We start from the raw sequence: 14,635 nt of genomic DNA, 5'->3' as shown, positions 1-14,635 counted from the left end.
CTGCTAACTACGAGAGCGAGGCCGAAATGGCGGACGTGGGAGCCGCATTTCGATGGAGGCGATATGCAAAAAGCCCGTGTAGCGTGCACTGTGCACATTAAAGAACACCAGGGCGTCAAACTTAATCTGGAGTCATCCGGTCCACAGCGGTCTTCATAACCACGTCATCGTTTTGGCCACGATTTTCTTAAAGCCCACAACGGGGCATCATCCACGGAGCAGGTGCATCACAGAACAAGATGAAATGGGAATGTTAATCCGGTGCAGTGCACGTGGTGGAATTTATGCGAGGCAAGACTTTAGTAAAGCGGTGGAGTAATTGCTATGAAATTAAATACAACGCATATGGTATTTTTAGTACCGCATGGAGCCCCATCAAGTACAATACAATCTACAACACAAAACAGCCTTTATCGTTTAAAAAATATAAAATTAAATTCTGAGATTTTACGTGCCAAAGCAAGATGTGATTATGACGCATTCCGTAGTGGGGGACGCCAGGAGTTTTGGCAACTTGGGGTTCTTTAACGTGCACCTATATTTAAGTACACGGGTGTTTTCTCACTCCGCCCCCCTCGAAATGCGGCCACCGTATGCCAGAATTCAATCCCGCGACCTCGTGCTTAGCAGCCCAACACCATAGCCACTAAGCAACCACGGTTTCTTTTCTTATTTACCTTAATTACAACACCATGCAAACGAGTACAAAGCAGGTCACTTGGTGCAGAAAAATAATATTACATCATTTGGTGAGACCGTACTGATTTAAAAGGCCCTCAAAGAGGATATCAAAGACACCAAACTGTCAAGTTCCTGAAACCTCTCTGGCGATTCAATCATGTGCTTGAGGGCACCACGCGTGTACGTAAGACTTTCACTTAGGTGTTCCCTCGCAGACCTTTCATCTACGCGGGCATTCCTGACATCCACACGAGTTTTCCACACGCTGCTCATACACAAAAGATTTATCTAGTCAGCCGGCACTCCCCCAGTGTCTGCGCATGGTAAGAACCGAATACCGAAATGACTTATCGATAGTTCTTTCTTCTGAGTTCGTTTTAGATCATCCCAGAAGAAAACGGAGTCATGGTAATCCAAGAAGATGTGTTCAATAACTTCAGGTTTCTTACATATGATGCAGTCAACAGACCATGGAACAAAGAAGCCCTTGCTTTGTAGCCATGACTTCACAAGGAGAGTGCCAGAATGCAAATGAAAGAAGTAGCTTTTCACTGAAGATCTAACCCGAATTTTTAACGTGTTTCAGCCCATTGCGTTCAGCTCCTAAGTAATACATCGTGCGGTATACAGGATGCGGCAAGAAAACATCAACCAGATCCCCATAGAGTTTCTTACGCGCCACAGAATACAAAAATTCATTCGAAAAATGCGCTTTCAGTAAAGAAAAGGACATCACAACCTCCCTCAGAAAACCAATTGGTGTTGGAGTTTGTTCACTTATTGATGAAACAACCCACTTAGGCAAGGAAGAATTTAATCTCCCTTGAATAACAGTGCGCAGAATTATATCACTCTGGTCGCTTAAGAAAAGGAACTTACTAACAATCTGTTTTAAAAACAAATGTGTTAGCCCTAGTACCCCCTTCTTCACCGAATGAAACAATTCACACCGGCTAGTTCTTTCCCAAGAGGATCTCCATATATATACCGCAAACACTCTATCAAATTTCTCGAACGAAATTCTTGCCATGCATAACACTTGTAGTACATAATACACTTTTGTAGCTAAAAACAAATTGCAAACACTCGCTCCTGAAAACATCAAAAAATTGTGCCCACCCCACTTTTGCGTATGATCTTTCACTCTTTTTACTTCTTAGATCCAATATGCTGCACTGTCACGATAATGTTGCAATGGCACCCCAAGATATTTTCCTGGGGTAACGCTCCAGTTCATGTTTCAAAAGTACTCGGGTGCCTGTGGCCAGCTGGCGTGCCATAAACCTAGGCACTTATTCCAGCTGACAACGCTTCCAGTTGCGGCGCAAAATAATACAACCTCTTTCAGCGTTTTATCCGGCCATGCCGTCTGTATCACGGAAAAAAAGATAGCACGTCATCTGCATAAGCCAAAGCTCTAGTCTCAATTCCTACATACATGAACCCATGAAAAGATTGGCTTTTAATTATTTTCAAACAAAAAGGCTCTAAATACAAGGCAAATAAAAGAGGCGACAAATAGCATCCTTGTTTTACTGATAATTCCACTTTTACACTGGCGCCAAATTTCCCTATTAATTAATAATATTGCAGTGCAATCTTTGTACACCATTCCTACTCCTGGTGTTATCACTGCACTGGCTTTAACATGTTCTAAAACAAAGAATATGACCTCATGCACGACTGTCAAAAGCCTTTTCAGGTTAATTTGTATCATAGCGACTCTGTCCTCCCTTTCATCGCAACATTCCAGTATCGGCCTTGCAGTATGTATATTCGAAAATATTGATCTGCCTTTGATACCGCATGTCTGATGGGGGCCCACAAGTTCTTTTATAACACTCTGCAATCGACGCACCAGTACTTTAGTGTAAACATTATAGCCCGTATTTCTCAAGCTTATTGGTCTGCAGGCTTCGATCGCCAAAAGTCTCGCACGATCTTTCGCTTTTAGGAATTAAAATAACGTGCGATGTCCGAAAACGAGGAGGCGCTTCCCTGTTATTGTACATCTCCATTATCACGCGGTGTAATGCTACAGTTATTCCACTTTTAAAGCTGTTATAGACGCCTCTCCAAGACCATCAGGCCCCGGTGACTTGCTGGGCGAAGTTCGTCAATCGCATGCTCGAGTTCTGAAAGGCCTATTGGTCTGTCGAGCGCCTCGCAGCTCTCCTCTGATACTGTTGGAATTAATGGCAAAAATTCAGTTCTAAAGCTTTCAATATCACATGTCTTCTTCCCCATGCAACTTTCATAATAAGACTAAAATCCGTGCTGAATTATTCCAACATCATTAGTGATTTCGCTTTGATACCTCATTTCTGTTATTTCTTTGGAAACTGCATGTTTCTTCTCGTCACTTTCTACTCGCTTGGTTAGCGTCTTTCTCATCCATAAACTCTCTGCCCTTGCCATTAATACTGAACTCCTGTACTTTTCTTCATCCATGACTTCAAGCTTTTCTGAGGCAATTCCCGTAGAATCGAACTTATAAGCACGACACTTTTATCACAAACACTAGTCAACATAGATTTATCTTCTTGAAAGCAAACACAATTAAAATCACCCAGTAAAAGACATGCCTTTCACAATTCAAGTTCTGTTGAATATCACCAAAAAGGACTTCCCGCTCCCGAGCTACGTTCAGAGCATGAACACATAGCCCTTCGAGGCATCTCTGAAAAAATGTAATCGCAGAGGACCATTCTGCCATTAATCGGATGACGTGACTGCTACAACTACGTCAATGCTGCTACGGAAAAAAAGAAAATAAGGCAGCCCAAGACCTACCCGCCGTGTGACATACACATACAGTATATCTGGGGTGGAAAACGTTAACCATTTGCTCCATGTATTCATCAGTCGCAATTTTCGCTTCTTCAACGGCGAATATGGCAATACTATATTCAATATGAATATGGTTAGCTTGGCATTGCCTTCTAAGCCCGCCTAGCCCGCGCACGTTCAGCGTCACGACGCAAAAAGCAGCAGCAAAGTTAATTGTCATTTAACCAAAGGAGAATATAAACCAGTTACCGCATATCGTCTGTCTCACATCTGCTACGAATACTCGACGCTCTCGGGAGGCGGACCATGGTTTTCTGGACTTGAAAGCACAATGACGACGGCCGACGCACATCCTGCCCACAAACTGCAGTCCCCAGACTTCAACAATTTTTGTTATCCCAGGAACGCCTCCGCGTGAACGGAAGCGTTTGGGTTGTAGGTTGTGCGGCGTTTCGCCGGAACGCTGGGCTTGGGTTTGAACGCCGGTAGGCGTCCCGGGGTAGTTTTCGGTGGAGGCTCGTCACTCTCGGACTCTTTGTCTTTTTCGTCATGCTCATCCACCTCTTCGTGAAGCCTCTTAGCAGGTGCACTACTTGACGTTGGCATCACAGTGTCGTCGGTGTCGTGCTGTTCTCCGGCCATGACTTCTGCTGAAGTGCAAGTTTCTTTGGCCTCATTTCCCTCTGCCTCTGTTGAGTTGGTTCTACCGTTACATCCCACGTGTCTTTTCAGCCATCCAATCACTTAGCTTCATTAACAGGCGTTGCCTTCTTCAGGGGCGTTAACACTGAGGACTGGGCCTCGTCGTGGCCGAAACGACACCAAAGCCCACAGCGTGGTAAACGGCACTCACGCCGTATGTGCTCGAAGCCACGACATCGGAGGCAGAGGGGAGCTCTGCCTGGGACGTGCACAAGCGCCACATCTTCCGCTACTCGCAGCTGGTGGGGCAAGTCCTCAGCGGCGATGCCCACCTTCAGCTTAATAGTGACAAAACGGCTGGTTGACCCTTTGTCAACGCATCCTTCTACCCGCCAGCTGTCCCTGGTGATCTGTCACCTTTTCAAAAGGCGACAAAGCAGCGTGGACGTCGTCGTCAGGTACACCGTGAAGAAGCCAGTAGAGCTTGATAAAGACGCCTCGGTCGCACGGGTCGACAACCGCACAGCGGTGATCCTTGGCATCAAAATCACCCGCAGCGAGAATCCTCTTTTATCCTTCTTCGTCCTTGAATGTAAACGCCCACAGATGGTTGATTTGAAATGCACCTAGCGCAGCCATTTCGGCATGAGAGACAGCCAAGTAAGAGCGTCTCGATAATGTTACACTCTGTAAGGCCTCCTTAACGTCACCATGTAAAAAAAACCGTATGCAGAACGGACGTACCTGTTTGCAGCGTTTGTAAAATCAGTTGGTAGTCCTGTTGACCTGATACCATGGCCGAAATGGGCCGCTGAAGCCGCTCGTGAAGAACCCGATATTTCGCTTCCGCTCACCTCGCTGGCTGAAGAGGAAGTCCAGGCCACGGACGCATGTATCGGCAAGCGATCTGAAACGCCCTTATGAATTTATCGCGGGCGCGAAACGCCTTGAGACGCTTGGCGCGTTTCGATTTGGCCACCTCAAGAAGCTCAATCGTTGCAATTAGTAGCGATTGTGTGTGTTCGCGGCGTGTTCTGCACTTCGAAGAGTATTGATTGCTCTGAAAGTTACGACAATAAGACTTATGTGGCGTAATACACAAAGCCACAAGAACGTCTGAATCCACAAGCACGAAGAGCAGACAAATCCATGTACTTCCCATCATTCCTATGCTAGGGCAACGACTGCAGCGCCAGAGTTCCCTCTAGTATGTTGTAGAAAACTCTATGGTACGTACAACGCTTCGGCAAAGACACTTACGACAGCTTACATGTGGGAATGCGAATTCGTTATATAGACCCTTTACGGGAATGTGTTTACAGTGCAGCTCTTAGGCGCCCGTTCCTGCGTTGAGCGTCGGTGTCGGCGTCCCTCGTAACGGAGCAAACGAGCGCAGTGGGGATGAAAGACGGCGATAGCGAAGAGAGCACGAGGGGGAGGGTTCAGCAGAAGCATGTGGAGAAAAGCGGAGGAGAATATTATAGCGAGAGGGTGAGGAGAAAAGAGAAATGCCGGCGGCGGTCAGGCTTGCTGCGAGCGCGGAAACAAAGTGCTGGCTGGAGCTTCGCAACGCCTGCGCATGCGCTACTTCGCCGCCGCCGCTCGGGCCCAAGTCCGACGCGGCCTAATCAAATACATGTAAAACGCAAAAAAAACGTTTTTCTGAGATAACTCGTCGACCGATTTTAATGAAAGTTGTTGCATTTGAAAGATAATGGTGAATTCTAGTGACTGTTGGTCGCGGAATTTTGATTTAGGGCCTGAATTTCATGAAATGGATTTTCAAGAATTCGAAAGTTTCAAAAAATATTGACGCACGCAGTTTACAGATTAATAGCTCTGCTTCAAAAACAGATATTGCGGTTCTGTAAACGGCATACATTAGATCATTGAAAGCAGACGAACTCGATATGTAATTTTATATCGTACGTGAATTTGATACGTCGTGTACAAGGGTTCTGCAAAAGCTGTATTTCCACTTTACTAGATTTTGCAGAGTCATGTGTGATGTATAAATTTTGTCCGCTTTAGATTTACTATTAGATGCAATTCACGTAATTGTGATATTGATTTTCGTTGCTCAGTTACAGAGTTGTAAAGTTGATAGTTTCGTTTTTTAGAAATTCGTGGTCTTTGTCAATTTTTATTAAGAAATCGACGACATAAAGCGAAACTTCGACACCAACAGTCACTAGATTTTAAGTTATCCTTTTAAATGCAACAAACCTCGTCTAATTTGGTGCAGTGGTTGACGAGAAAAACGAATTCTCCTTTTGCATGTATATAGATAGGAGCACCCGAGCTAAAGCTTCCTCTTAATGACGTCATTGACAGTCGCACCACCCTTTAACACAATTAAGTGGGAGGTGTTTTGCACGAGGCCTATTCGTATGTGGGCAGCCATTTTGGCATTCGATATCTGCTAGTGTACATTGCGGTGACATTATAGAAGCGGAAAGGCAACATAGTAGACAATATGAAGAACATTCGAATACCGCTTGTATTATTGCATAATTATCTTAAATAGCGATCTTCTTTCACGCACGTGGTTAACTGTGACAGGACAATACTTTGACAACTAATGAAAAGTACTGTATATGTCGTACCGAAAGGTGAGCTTGGCACGGTGGCCAGTAAAAAGGGCGCAATATCGTAGCAGCTTCGGCGATAGCATGCTAGCGGACGACGACACAGATACACTTTGCACAATTCCTGTGTCTTGCACTGTGAATATCTGTGAACAATTCCTGTGAACGGCCACTGGGCAGCTTCGTGTATCTTAAAGACCAATTGGTGCTGAAAGTTTGCTAAAAGCAACAAGAGAACAGAAAATACGTGTCAGTGAACCATTTTTGCATAAAGGCACATTATGTTGATGCGGTTTTCGCGAGGTTGCTGCGGCGCTGTCGATAAAACGTTTCCAGTGTGCTCAAGCATGACTGCTGTTCAAGTTGCGGACATTAGCACCTGAAGCATATTCGAAGCATCATCATCATCATCATCAGCCTAGTTACGCCAACTGCAGGGAAACATGGGTTACGCCCATGTTGTCCCTGCAAACGTCTTAATGTCATCCGCCCACCGAACTTTCTGCCGCCCCCTACTACGGTTTCCTTCCTTTGGATTCCAGTCCGTAACCCTTAATGACCATCGGTTATCTTCCCTCCTCATTACATGTCCTGCCCATGCCCGTTTCTTTTTCTTGATTTCAACTACGATGTCATTTACCCGCGTTTGTTCCCTCACCCAATCTGCTCTTTTCTTATCCCTTAACGTTACACCTATCATTCTTCTTTCCATGGCTCGTTGCGTCGTCCTCAATTTCAGCAGAACCCTTTTCGTAAGCCTCCAGGTTTCTGCCCCGTAGGTGAGTACTGGTAAGACACAGCTGTAATACACTTTCCTCTTGAGGGATAGTGGCAATGATTTGAGAATGCCTGCCAAACGCACCCCGGCCCATTCTTATTCTTCTGGTTATTTCAGTCTCATGATCCGGATCCGTGGTCACTACCTGCCCTAAGTAGATGTATTCCCTTACCACTTCCAGTGCCTCGCTACCTATCGTAAACTGCTGTTCTCTTCCGAGACTGTTAAACATTACTTTAGTTTTCTGTAGATTAATTTTCAGACCCACCCTTCTGCTTTGCCTCTCCAGGTCAGTGAGCATGCATTGCAATAGGTCTCCTGAGTTACTAAGCAAGGCAATGTCATCAGCGAATTGCAAGTTGCTAAGGTATTCTCCATCAACTTTTATCCCCAATTCTTCCCACTCCAGGTCTCTGAATACCTCCTGTAAACACGCTGTGAATAGCATTGGAGATATCGTATCTCCCTGTCTGACGCGTTTCTTTATTGGGATTTTGTTGCTTTTTTGTGGAGGATTACGGTGGCTGTGGAACCGCTATAGATAGCTTCCAGTATCTTTACATATGGCTCATCTACACCCTGATTCCGTAGTGCCTCCATGACTGCCGAGGTTTCGACTGAATCAAATGCTTTTTCGTAATCAATGAAGGCTATATATAAGGGTTGGTTCTATTCCGCACATTTCTCTATCACCTGATTGATAGTGTGAATATGGTCTATTGTTGAGTAGCCTTTACGGAATCCTGCCTGGTCCTTTGGTTGACAGAAGTCTAAGGTATTCCTGATTCTATTTGCGATTACCTTAGTAAATACTTTGTAGGCAACGGACAGTAAGCTGATCGGTCTATAATTTTTCAAGTCTTTGGCGTCCCCTTTCTTATGGATTAGGATTATGTTAGCGTTCTTCCAAGATTCCGGTACGTTCGAAGTCACGAGGCATTGCGTATACTGGGTGGCCAGTTTTTCTAGAACAATCTGCCCACCATCCTTCAACAAATCTGCGGTTACCTGATCCTCCCCAGCTGCCTTCCCCCTTTGCATAGCTCCCAAAGCGTTCTTTACCTCTTCCGGTGTTACTTGTGGGATTTCAAGTTCCTCTAGACTATTCTCTCTCACCTTATCGTCGTGGGTGTTACTGGTACTGTATAAATCTCTATAAAACTCTTCAGCCACTTGAACTATCTCATCCATATTAGTAACGATATTGCCGGCTTTGTCTCTTAACGCACACATCTGATTCTTGCCTATTCCTAGTGTCTTCTTTACTGCTTTTAGGCTTCCTCCGTTCCTGAGAGCCTGTTCAATTCTATCCATATTATAGTTCCTTATGTCCGCTGTCTTACGCTTGTTGATTAACTTAGAAAGTTCTGCCAGTTCTATTCTAGCTGTAGGGTTAGAGGCTTTCATACATTGGCGTTTCTTGGTCAGATCTTTCGTCTCCTGCGATAGCTTTACTGGTTTCCTGTTTAACGGCGTTACCACCGAATTCTATTGCGCACTCCTTAATGATGCCCATAAGATTGTCGTTCATTGCTTCAACACTATGGTCCTCTTCCTGGGTTAAAGCCGAATACCTGTTCTGTAGCTTGATCCGGAATTCCTCTAGTTTCCCTCTTACCGCTAACTCATTGATTGGTTTCTTATGTACCAGTTTCTTCCGTTCCCTCCTCAAGTCAAGGCTTATTCGAGTTCTTACCATCTGGTCACTGCAGCGCACCTTGCCGAGCACGTCTACATCTTGTATGATGCCAGGGTTCGCGCAGAGTATAAAGTCGATTTCATTTCTAGTCTCACCATTCGGGCTCCTCCACGTCCACTTTCGGCTAACCCGCTTGCGGAAAAAGGTATTCATTATCCGCATATTATTCTGTTCTGCAAACTCTACTAATAACTCTCCTCTGCCATTCCTAGAGCCTATGCCATATTCCCCCACTGACTTGTCTCCGGCCTGTTTCTTGCCTACCCTGGTATTGAAATCGCCCATACTGTATTTTGTTTTGACTTTACCCATCGCCGATTCCACGTCTTCATAGAAGCTTTCGACTTCCTGGTCATCATGACTAGATGTAGGGGCATAGACCTGTACAACCTTCATTTTGTCATCATCATCATCAGCCTGGTTACGCCCACTGCAGGGCAAAGGCCTCTCCCATATTTCTCCAACAGCCCCGGTCATGTACTAATTGTGGCCATGCCGTCCCTGCAAACTTCTTAATCTCATCCGCTCACCTAACTTTCTGCCGGCCCCTGCTACGCTTCCCTTCCCTTGGAATCCAGTCCGTAACCCTTAATGACCAACGGTTATCTTCCCTCCTCATTACATGTCCTGCCCATGCCCATTTCTTTTTCTTGATTTCAACTAAGATGTCATTAACTCGCGTTTGTTCCCTCACCCAATCTGCTCTTTTCTTATCCCTTAACGTTGCACCTATCATTCGTCTTTCCATAGCTCGTTGCGTCGTCCTCAATTTGAGTAGAACCCTTTTCGTAAGCCTCCAGGTTTCTGCCCCGTAGGTGAGTACCGGTAAGACACAGCTGTTATATACTTTTCTCTTGAGGATTTCTCATTTTGTACCTCTTATTAAGTTTCACAACAAGACATGCCACCCTCTCGTTAATGCTATAGAATTCCTGTATGTTACCAGCTATGTTCTTATTAATCAGGAATCCGACTCCTAGTTCTCGTCTCTCTGCTAAGCCCCGGTAGCACAAGACGTGCCCGCTTTTTAGCACTGTATATGCTTCTTTTGGCCTCCTAACTTCACTGAGCCCTATTATATCCCATTTACTGCCCTCTAATTCCTCCAATAGCACTGCTAGACTCGCCTCACTAGATAACGTTCTAGCGTTAAACGTTGCCAGGTTCATATTCCAAACATTTTTTTTTACTAATCGGAGCTTGTGAGAGATTCGGCACGACAGTCTGCTATTGGTTCCACTCTTTAAAACAATACGGGAGAATGTACTCATCGGCGCTATGTGCAAAGATCATTCCGGTATCGCGTATGAAAATCTTCAGTATTGAGGAGAAGTCCTTATTGTATACATGTAACAGAATGCATATGGGTGCATGCGTAGCACCGGCAGGTTGAAGAAAAGCATTTTTGAGTCCTGTACTTTGTTTTAGAAAGCGTAGTGGTTGGTCGGTTTGTTCAAATTGTAGCACACATAGTCAATGAACCAGCACTGGTGCCTACATTTCCAGTGCTGCCTCACTTCACATACACGCTACACAATGTTTTAATCTTCTGAAAATTCACTTGTCAGTAGTTCATCATCAGCATTAGTGTTTTTTCTCCTTACCTTTTTCAATGTGCTATGTGGTAGCCTTTGATGCATGTTCCATAAACTGTTCAAGCTGTGGCCACATGTTTTTTGTTGCGCTATGTTTTTCATTTCCGTTGCTTAGGTACACTGACTTTTTTTAGCGCGCGAACGCCCAGTGTACATAAAATTTTCGGAATTCCGGTGCAGGATGTGGGCTTTGGAAGGACCAGTTGATGAAAAAATATCAACAATGTCTGTGCTGCACAGAAAGGCTTGTGGCATACCTCAAAGCACCGATAGATACGGTGCGTGCACTGTTGGAATTGCACCAGCCCGCTTCCCTGAAAGAACTTAAGTGCTCAAGATGACTAACCTACTCGGTAATTAGTCTGGGCTTATTTTGATCAACTTTGTAATAATATGGGTGTTACGTCTCCCCTCATTGACAAAATGCCGAAATGGACACTGTTATTCGTTCAACTGTCATATAAATTTGTTTTGTAGACCATACATTAATGATTATGATTTCTGATTTTCCCTTTATTAATGATGCGCGAAGTCATCAGTTGCCCATGATGCGTTGCCATTGCGATGTGAGCTTATTACTGTCCACAATTTGTGATGCACCGCTTTCGTAGGATTTGTAGCCAGAACTTTAGTTTGCTGAAGCTACTTTAGCATGAGCTAGTGTACATTAAGAAATATTCTATAATATTATAGTTAATCGCAGCTTGTCTGAAGTAACGGTAGTGATGTACTCTATACCGTAGTTTTCAGGATCGTCGTTGTGACAGTCTGCATCATCATTTGGCCTGATTTGGGGTCCTACAAGACACGCTGCTACCCTGCGTTTTGTTCCTCGGTCAATTGGTGAAGTTCTGCAAGCCAGCACGAGCTCTTCCTTCTTATCCTTGTCGCCCACTTCTTTTATACACAGATAACGTTATCAACATACAAAAAGAAGCAGCTAGCATAACCTCTGCGACAATCAACGAGCTATTTTGAAGAGCAATGCAGCTAGTTCCAGGCGATTTTGTTTCAGTGGAATTTCTTTGAACCTCATTTACATCCCCGTCCTTATATGCGCTCATGAGTTCTTGCTGATATAGAGAATAATCGGTTACCTCAAGATTACGTCCCATGCCTAGCAACTCTAATTAGAGAGTATGACTCTTGAACGATCTGTACCCTAAATTCCCACAATTATATGCAAGAATTCCTATGAACGGGCAATTACTGCCCTCCCAACCCAAACAGAAATGCACCTGGAATTCTACTCTGACCGCAAATTCATCCGCAATGCAAACCAACCTGGGAGAAATCCCTACCAACGGTATTTCGCATACGCGCCGATGTACGAACATCAGTGGTTAGGACGATGTATACCGTCTTCCAGGTCACGCCAAAGATACGCATTCAACTTAGCAATGGACCTGGACCGTTGTCAAAAGCGTCGATGGGTATAAAAGCAATTACATCCAGCAAGTTGTGGAAATATAATAATACGAATGATTTGATACACAATGCATGTAATTCAATGTTGTGCAAAGTTGTCCAATTGCGTGAGCGAATGCGGGAACATTGTGAAGCTTGCAAGAAGCGCGAACGGGCACCCTACAACGTGCTACTGGTGCCAGCGACAGGGCTAGTGTAGGTCTGGGTGAAAATTGTCTCGACCGCTATGGCGCTGATCAGAATTCGAGACACGCCCTGTATATATAGGAGGGTGGGGGGTCACGTTCGTGCAACCACATTGGGTGGGTGTGTATGCGTGTGTTTGTGTGTGTGTACGTGCGTGTGTGCGTGCAGATGTGTCCCCGCGTGTGGGTGTGTAGGTTGTGGAGGCAAATCGAATTGCTCGCGAGCACAACAAATAATTTTGTAGGTTTATTTGGTTGCTTTTTTAATTGCGCACTTTTATGCAAAAAGACCACGATGGAACTGGAAAGAAACACACCACGCGTCCCTTCGCATAATTACAGCCATGAATTCGTTTAACGCAGTCTCTTTCCATTTTGGAGACAGGATTCATTACGCGGCCCCTTATTTAAATAAAACATCCAACCACGTTTACTTCAAAAAGGATATCTCGTAAACGTCCCATCACGCACAAGAAAACAAAACAAGCGAGGAGGCAATATTTCTTAATGTTCCTAATTACGTGAGTAACATGAATATTTAGGTAAGTATTGAACTTCACATGCCGCACGCTTCTATACAATAAAAGTTTTTTTCTAACATGGACTTCTCTCGAGAGACAACGAAGCGTTGCTGAAAGGAGTTGCGTGACACATCCGAGCTTTTGTTAAAGGCATTTTACAAAAGTGGCAATTTTTATACATGCGCTTAATTTCGCCCAAAGAATTGCGAAAGCGATCCCTCAGTTCGCTGATCTTGCTTGTGCTGGCATTTGTAGTTATGCTGTTAAAATGTTCATCCATTTACGGAGAAACCTGCTGGCATGGCGTTCCTTGAGAGCATTCCGTATTTAAAGGAGTACTGACAAAAAATTTCGAAAGCGTGTTAACGAGTAAGATCGATTCACGTGGACACACACACATCGCCTGGAATATATCAACGGTGTATATAGCTTACAACATATTTAAAATAAATTTTAAAATACGTGCGCGCAGCCAACCGCAATACGCCGCCCCTCGCATGCATCATTTTCCCCGCGATTGCCTTCACTGGCATAAGTGAACTCAGTTTGTGCGCGCCTCTGAACACTTAGAATGAACCCCGTTGAGGAACCGACAGATTGGCTCCTTTCATTTTGAGGGCGCATGCAATAAGTAAAACCCGCTGAACTTAGCGCAGGCCGACCTTCCACCAATACTACGTGGCCACAAGCCTGATGCTGTGCCGACTATTCACCACTAATTGTGTCCTACTGGGGAATATGCTTCATTGCCCAAGCATTCTCGACAACAGGTTCGTACTACTAGCAGCGGTGCGTAGGCATAATGATAGTGCCACATGTGATGATGCCTGATATTGTGCAGCTATGCTCGGAGTCATGCTCGGGCACGGAGTTTGAGCCAGGTGTCCCCCTTCTCGTGTTGATGGACATCAGCGTGGACTAGGAGATGAATGAGGCCACAAATGTAGCAGATGGGTGTTTAGTGCACCGTGGCGACGACTATAATGGTAAGCGCAGAATGATTACCGTTTAGCCAGTCGCTCAACGTTGCTTCTTGGTGCTCTGCGCGATATACTACTGACCATGATGAGCGTGAGAATAGCAAACCATCAAGTCACGTTTGCAAAAAGTGAGATATACTTGAGCTTTTCTGAGTGAAAGGCTATGCCGTTCTTTTCGAGTAATCGACCATCCCGATAGAAATAGGTGATATTGCCATGCTCTTGCGCCACGCACTTGGGCCAGTTGCTCCCAGAAAAAGACGAGGACGGGCTGGCTCATGAGCTCGGGCCTTGGTATCTTTTCAGTGCTGCGCTGCCGTGTAGACACGTCTGCGTCGCTTATGGCACCGAGAGAAGCGCTTTCATCTTCGGCAGGTTCAACAGGCGCGCTCGACAATGTCGGCATCTTCGTGTGCGCGGCCTTACTTACACACGATGGTCATGTTGTATTCGTGCAAGCGCAAGCTCCACCGTGCCAGTCGTGCAGAAGGGTCTCTCAGGTTTACCAGTCAGTATAAGGAGTGGTGATCCGTCACAACCCGGAACGGGCGGCCGTAGAGATAAGGACTTAACTTTGCAAGAGCTCATATACGACGCAAGACACTCTTTCTCCGTGGTAGTGTAATTGGACTCAGGTCGCGATAGGGTGCGTCTGGCGTAAGCTATGACCCTTCTGCCATTCTCCTGCCGCTGTACGAGCACTGCACCCAGAGCGGCATTACTGGCATCGGTATGAATTTTTGTTTCG

Source organism: Dermacentor variabilis, chromosome 3, assembly GCF_050947875.1.
Source record: "Dermacentor variabilis isolate Ectoservices chromosome 3, ASM5094787v1, whole genome shotgun sequence".
NCBI classification, from domain to species: domain Eukaryota; kingdom Metazoa; phylum Arthropoda; class Arachnida; order Ixodida; family Ixodidae; genus Dermacentor; species Dermacentor variabilis.
This window is presented reverse-complemented; position numbering follows the sequence as displayed.